The 7961-nt window shown below is 43.0% G+C and overlaps 1 protein-coding gene across 1 annotated transcript in view; it reads left to right on the forward strand.

Annotated features, from left to right (window-relative positions):
- The first annotated feature begins 795 nt into the window (after positions 1-795).
- TRPC5 (transient receptor potential cation channel subfamily C member 5) overlaps positions 796-7961 on the forward strand; it is a 292767-nt gene continuing 285601 nt past the window's right edge. The window contains exons 1-2 of the mRNA XM_017502147.2: positions 796-1285; positions 1741-1880. The gene's annotated coding sequence lies outside the window, so the exon portion shown is untranslated. The remainder of the gene's footprint in view (positions 1286-1740; positions 1881-7961) is intronic.

Below are 7961 nucleotides of genomic sequence, written 5' to 3' on the forward strand. Positions count from 1 at the left end.
TCAAAGAGTCACCCAAGTGTCCGGTGATACCGCCCCTCTCCCCCAATCACAGATACCACTAAGCAACTTAGCCCCCGCATCCTACAATATCACTATCCCTCCCGGCATCAGTCTAGGCTGGATCTTGGGAAACCGATCCTGTGGGTGAGAGGGGCACGGATGGGAGAATTAGGTAGCTCCAAATAGATTAAACTAGATCTATCAGGGATCAAAGCCCACCGGATAGGACCCCGGGTCAGTTCCTGGTGACTCAGTGCCCCGCTGTCCCGCTGTCCTGCTGTCCTACCAGCCACCTGCTTGCGCTCTTGCCGGTTCAACTCCCCTTTCCCCGGAATGACCTGCGGTCCCTAGAGCAGCCTGGCCACCACCGGCCCAGAGCCCAGGCTGAGGGTGGTGGGCAAAGGTCACTGCCCGAACCAGGAGATACTCAGGTCAAGGAGCAAAGAGAGATTCTGCTAGCCAGAGGATCTGAGGGGCTCCTGTCCCCTCTATCCGCACCGGCGCTTAGCCTCCCACCTCCCCTCCAGTCTCTGCCACCACCCAGGGGAGGGGAAGGTCTGGGGAAGCCAACGAAGGAGACAGAACAGAAAATTCCGTACCGAGGGGGGAGAGATGAGATGGTGGGACGGGGCAGCAGGGGTTGACTTGGGGCTGCGGCTGCGGCTTCCTTCCACCCCTGGCCTCTGAGCTGCAGAGAAGGCAGGAGCTGCTGCCCTGCCCGTGCCGCCTGCCCCGTCCTCCCTCTTTCCCTCCCCCGTCCCCGCCTCCCCCGCCCCACCCCGTCTGCCACAGCCTTTTGCGGGGAGATCCAGAGAGGCTTCGGGGCTGGGGGAGGTGAGGGGTGCTTTAGCCTGCCTACCAGGGTTGTCTCAATCTCTCTCTCTCTCTCTCTCTCAATCTCTCTCTCACACACACACACACACACACACACACGCACGCACACACACACACCCCACATCACAACCGAGACGGGCTGTCCGCAGCTCTCAGCCACCCCAAGGGGAGGAAGAGAACAGGAGCAGGGGGAAGCCTGGCGCAGAAAGAAGGGAAAAGGAAGAGCTCAGGGTTGAACATTTTTGGAGATTGGGGTGGGGAGAAGAAAGGAAGCGTGCCTCCTCTATTTTCCCCTCCCTACCCCTCTTTGCTTTTCTCTCCCCTTCCCTGTATAGCATATTCCAGAAAAGGCAGCAGAAGGGGATAGAAACCTCTAGTGTAGAAAGGGATTTAGAGGGGTGGCCAGCGTTCCCGCCAGCCGCTACCTAACAGCTGGAGCTTGAATGTGCAGGTAAGAGTGTGAATGCCGCTCGCTCTCTCTCTCTGTATCTCTCTCTCTCTAGCTCTCTCTCTCTCTCTTTCTCTTTTCTCTCTCCTCTCTCTGCATCTCTCCCTTCCTCCATCCTTCTCCCTCCTTCATACTACAGTGTCAGCTACCCCTGTCAGTTTCCCTGTGTCAGTTTCTTCCCTAGCTCTTATTGTGTGTGGCTGGCTGAGTGTAGGGAGTGTGTGCGCTTGAAGGAGCTCAGGTTAGGTTAGAGAGCTGGGAGAACAGGACAGGGACACTGGTAGAGCAAAGAGTTTCGGGGCACTGGCGAAGGCGAAAGGTGAGGAGGGCTGATCTGTTACAGGGAAGTTTGGGAATAACTGAATATCCAAAGGGGAAGCCAAGGTAGGAGTCAGTACTTGCGCTCCTCTCTACACCCCGCCCCTTTCCCTGTGCTCATCAGCCCGCCCACCCGTCAGCCTAGAGGCCCCAGGCTGTCCCATGTGGCCGCTGTTTGCGCGCTGCCAAAGAGGAGTCCGGCAAGGCGCGGCATCTCACATCCTGGCCGGCCGACACCCAGACAACACAGGTCTGATCCGGAGGAACCACTTGGCTCAGGGTAAGTCGACAGGCAGCCGGTGCAGTCCATTACGCTGCCTGAGCGCTGCTGAGGGGCAAGGGGCAGAAAAGTGCAGGTTGAATGAAGATGCTGGGCTGGTGTAGGCTGAGAGGTATTGACTGGCTAGCCGTGGGCTCAGAGTGGCAGAGGGACGCCAGCAACAGATTGTTTCGGAAGAGGAAATGCGATGCGGGAAAGCTCTAGGGGTGATAGGACAAGGTGCTCCTTGTCGATGACCAAGAGCATCCCTTCACTGGGAATATTTTCCCAAACTACAGCTCACAGCTTTGTCCTATCCCTGGACAATGCTTTGCTTCATTCTTGGATAGATTTTAAGATCCCTGGGGATCCCAGACCTCCTTAAAATTGATTAGTGTGGCCCTTGGACCAAGGATACCTGCCCTTTGTCAAAAGCCACCTTCAGAAATAGAGAGCCAGAAGCCAGATCATGAAGGTTCAGGAACCAGAGTCCCCATTTACCTTATTTGTCTTGTATCCTTCAAACTTAAGAAAGGGCCACGTTTGTTTGCCTGGCTTCCTTAAAGGAACCAAGAAATGCAAATGGAGGGGCATCAGTCAGATCTCTGCTTCAAAGTAGACACTTCCCTCCCTCTCTACACACACACTGGCTTGGACAAATGGTCATGATCGTATCCCACATATGCAGGTACTGAGGTGAATTTACAGATGCTGATCTTTCTCCACAGTCTCTTAGAATGAGACTAAGAGAAGGGTTTTTCCTTATTATATCCTGGGCTCTTTGGATCACAGTCATGTACCTGGTGATGGTCAAGCCAAGCGTTTAGCAAGGTTATTACTCCCTCATGAAAAGCCTGAAGTGGGGAAACCAGCCTGCAAGATAGAATCTCTGAACTTTACCCGAGTTTATTACAAGAATAGGAGAGACACAGACTAATCAATAATGCTCCTTTTAGAGATTGTGCATGTTAGCCCTTGGCTTCAAATGAGAAATAATTATTACATTGACATGGCACACCTAGATCCGTTTTTTTATTGCCGGTATTTATCTTCATGGCGTTTAACAAGAAAGACAAGTTTATATATCAGCATTCATAATTGTCTATTGTTACTTCCCTAGGTTTTTTGATGTTTTATTGATGATTTATATGATGTCTCCTTAGCCATAAACTCTTTAAAAACAGAAATATAAATGATATCACATGGTACCTTTCATCATGTGTTTCAAATCTGCTTAGGAGGCATGCTAATACAATTACATGGTATGAAGTCCGTTGCAAGGCAAATATATAGTCTTGGATAAATTAAACCCACAGGGTCAAGGAGTCTCTGAAGCTCTCTCTGTGAGGTTGAAGGAAGAATTGAATGCCACCTAAAAATCCACATTTTGGTCCCTGGAAGATGCTGTTTTCATAAACTTTCACTGTATATATATATATATATACATACACTCACACACACACACACACACGAGGTGGGGGAGAGAGAGAGAGAGAGAGAGAGAGAGAGAGAGAGAGAGAGAGAGAGAGAGAGAATCTGTGTGTATGTGTGTGTGTAGTTTTTCAAGGACCTCAATCAACCCCATACAATGTTGGCTCTGTGCTTTTGTAATAGAGGGGAGCAGGAGGTGAATTTGTGCTTCCAATGCACCCAGGTTCTTCTGCTAAACTTTCTGTTTATTACTGCTTTACCAAAATGCAATGAATTGTCTCCTTCCAACTCAGCAAATAGGAGAAACAGATTTTGCATTAAGTGAAACTGTTTATATTGCATCAGGCAATTTGTTGTAATGTTCACTGCTGAAAGAGAGCAGAATGAAGATTACTCAAGTAGAATCTGAAAAGGTGCCCATTCTGTTACTTTTTAAAGGCAACCGTAAGTAAGTATTTTCTTAGGTTAAAATTACACTTTCCTATAGATGTAGCAAAGATCGAGTTGCAGACAGGTCAGAAAGAACTGGCAGCATCATAATTGGGGAAAAATCTCAAAATTTCAAAACAAATGAAGCATACAGTGTAGGTTTTTATCTGTTCTTGGTGATATAAGTATCTGGCTGTTTAAGTGAGTCCTGATGGTCACCCAGGGGACAAGCAGGTCAGCAGGTTCAGGGATTCAGAACCAATGTAGCCCCCAGCATCACTGAAACAAATTCACCTGGCTTCAGTATACGTTTCAACATGAAGACCTGAACCAGATATCTGCCATCCTTCTTAGCCGTAAGAGCTATAATCCTAAGATTCTGTTCTTTCTAGACCTAACAACTAAAACCAGAATGGCACGCAGAACCACAGTACTTAGAGAAGAGTAGGCCAGGGAATTAGAGATGCAGAGGGGAAAAAGATGAGAGGAATAGGAGAGAACTGAAGATGTTTGGAAACAAATGGAGAGAAAACTATCTAGGTGTTTGCTTTGGCTGGGAATGGAATTAATCCAGAAATCAACTCGTATGTGTTGCATCTTAAAATTGCCTGTATTTGACTTGCAAACACTGAATAAACAATGATAGAATTCCATAGAACCAGGAAACTGGAGACCTTGAAGTACATTTTCGGTGTTGCCATCTCGTTTCACTCCATACAATATTAAATTCCAACCTGCAAGCCATTCAAGTGCTTAATTATTGAATGGATATTTCAATTGTGTCATGCTGCTTTCCTCTAGCCTGTTTTTGAATATTCTACTTTGTCTTTTGCCATGGCTCCATCACTGAAGGTGGTAGACCAAAGCATTTCTGCCTGCTTTACTTCTGCCAAAGGTTCCTGTTTTCACCTTAGAATACCAAGCTGTTCAGATGCCTCCTGCAAACTAATGCAGTATATATGGCACAGGATCTCTATCCTCAAATCACTGTGCCACAAATGTATTCTTGTTATAGTTCTGTAATTCAGAAGTCTGACACAGGGATCACTGGGCTAAAATCAAGATTTCCGCAAGACTGCCTTCCCTTCTGGAGGCTCTAACAGAGAATATACTTCCTCATTCAGATTGTTGGCCTAATTCACTTCCTTGAGGTTATAAAACTGAAGTTTTAATTTCTTTGCTGGCTATCAGGATTATTTCCTATTTTAAGGTCTGCTAATTATCACTTCAATTATATCTGAAAAATCTTTTTCACCATGTAACATCATATTCAAAGGTTCTGGGGATGAGGGTGTTGACGTATTTATGGGGTGGCCATATCTTGTCTACCATAATCTTCTATGTATTGAGTGCTACAAATACATGGTCTTAAATGAAATTCACTACAGTTTCTATATGATAGGAATTATTATTATTCCCATTTAACAGATGAGGAAACAGGATCAGACAAGTTATCTGGTATGTTTAACACTGCACAACTTGTGAATGGTGGAGGCAGGGTCACAGTCTCTCTTCTTCCAAATCTTGAATTTTCCCTATTGGCCTACGTTATGCAGCTGTCTCATTGTTGGAAAGCTCTTTTGGTGGGTGGTTATTGTTTCATTTGTTGTTGTTATTTTGTTTTGTGTTTTATCTTTTTAGTCACATTTTTGAGTAGTTAATTTATATTCATGGTTTAAAAATCAAAATGTGTAACAAGGTATTCTGTTTTCCATCTGCATGGTTGTCCCCACCCCTCCCCCATTTGATTTGTTTCCCTCTAAAACTTCTGAATGAAAATACAAGCAATCGTGAATAGATGTACAGCAATATCTTTACATTTTAACAAAATGCCTCAAACTACAGCTCAAATCCGTTTTGTCCTTTTGTTGCATTCTCATTACAATGCAACTTCAGAAGAACTAACATCTGCGTTAAGTGACAGATCTTTGGGCCAATCAGTTACCTAAGCAACTGGTGACTCCACCCACTTTCTAAAATGCCTTATAATACTTTTGACCCCATGATGCTCACTTGAATACTCTATACATTATATAACCTTAATGCCTCAATATTGTTATGTATCCCATCAATTTTATCTGAACATCCCAGTGTCCTGGAATTTTAGGAAACACAAACATGAGAGAGAGAGACAGTGAGAGAGAGACAGAAGAAGAGAAAGGGGAAAGAGAGAGAGAAAGCAGAAAAGGAAATAGAAAAGAAAAAGAAGGAGGAGGAAGAAGAAAAGGAAGAGAGTCAGAACAAGAGGAAGAAGAAGAGAATGTATATGAGGAAGAAGGAGAAAGAAGAAGAGGGAAAGAAGAAGAAGAATAAGAGGAGGAGGAGGAGGAAGAAGAAGAAGAATGCCCACAGTGTACAGTGGGAAAAAAACATATATTTATGGAATATATTTTACTATTATTCCATATTGTAATGAGGTGATTATATTTTAGCATAAATAAGTGTAATGTCTTATTTATGAATAATCTTTGATAAAATAGACACAGCTATCTATTTTGCAAAACAGCATGGAACTCTTACGTAATTACAAACATTGAAACAGGCTACCATATAATTGGGTACCATCTCATATAGCAATAGGCACTGAAAACAAAAGATGGTAAGTTTGGTTTAAACAAAGAGTTGAATAAAGCTAGTGACAAAATCAGTATACCAGAAGTAATTATTTTGTCATTCCTACTATGAACATTGTTCTTTAGCTGTAATGTAAGTGCCTCCTCTTTCCAGCATATCAATAGCATACAATATACACTTGCCTTCTAGTGGCACAAAACAGAGCATTTCACTATCTTCTGTTTTTTGTTTTTGTTTTTGTTTTTTTGTTTGTTTGTTTTTTGCTACCCTTTAAACCAGTAGTTTTCCACCTGTGGACAGTGATTCATTAATATATTGTGAAATAGTTGATAGCCACTATTTTTAAATGAAATAGAATAAAATAGAGAAATGTGAATCTCATGCAGTAAGAGTAAGCATTGTTTCATTAATCTTATTTTAGTAATACATGTGTGTATGTGCACACAGGTATATGTTCATGTTTGTGTATAAGGTTCAAAATAAAATGTTTTTCTTGCTGTGGGTTATTGTCCAAAAGTTTGATAAATATTACTTTAAACAATTAGAACCACGGAATAGATGTTATATTTCATAATCCTTATCAATAAATAAATCTCTGCCAACTTCTAAAAACCTTGACCTTCCTGAACATATTTTTCTAACTCTAAGGAGATTCCACACTGTCCCTTGGCATTGTTGTCCCCAGTTCCTGGCAATGCTCAGAAAATAGCAAGCATCCAAAGAAAAAGTAAAAATCCCATAAAAATGGGAATGCTTTTTCTCTGTGATGCATGAACGTCTGGAGATTTGTAGCATCTCAGGATTTGGAACTGAGCTTCCTAGTTGTCACTTCCATTGGCATCTTATGGATATAGTAGCTCAGGAGACCCTAGTCAGTGTTGAACATGGCCTGAAAGTTTGCAGCTTATATAAAATATTTAACCTCAAGAACCACCAGAAAACTTTATACTTTTGATTGTGCTGTCGTCTTTACACAGTGGTCATCTCCAGAAACCTTTCCTAGATGAGTAGCTTTTGGTCTAATAATAAAGACCAAGTAATGAAGAAAAATTGACAGGAATATAAAATGTATATTTGTGGATACATCTAGGAAAAGGCTGATGAAGTAGTGATAGGTAGGTAAAGGTTGTCCCAGGATGTTTGATGTTACAAAATAGAGGATTTTCACATTTCTTATGGGGCAATTATGCCAAGGAAGAGAAAAATGAGAGGGCTAGTTGGAAGGATAGAGACAAGAGAAAGGAGTAATTAAACAGTTTGATCCTCAAAGTCGTAATTGAGCCCCTACTATCAATCACTTGACAAAAATTCACGCAGTGTGCACTAGGTGGAAAGCACTGTTGGGAATGCAAACGTGCATGCCCAGACTTTTCCCTCTAGGAACTTACAACATGATCAGAAGTGAATGAGATGATGGGAGCAAACATGAAGCAAAATCCTGGTATGGCCAAGTAGGGCATTATGCTTTAAGCCATTCGTGGAAATACAGGCTGACACTTCCAGGAGATATAATGGGGAAGTTTGGTCTGCAGAGGCCTTTACATGTCAAGCTGTGCTGAATTTAATTTAGTGGATGAAAGGAAGATACAAAAGGATTTTGAGATTTAAAAAATGAAATAATGATAACAATGTTTGGGAATGATTATTCTGGAAATAGTGTATAGGAAG

This window comes from Cebus imitator, unplaced genomic scaffold (genome assembly GCF_001604975.1).
Source record: "Cebus imitator isolate Cc_AM_T3 unplaced genomic scaffold, Cebus_imitator-1.0 Scaffold292, whole genome shotgun sequence".
In the NCBI taxonomy this organism is placed as follows: Eukaryota; Metazoa; Chordata; class Mammalia; order Primates; family Cebidae; genus Cebus; species Cebus imitator.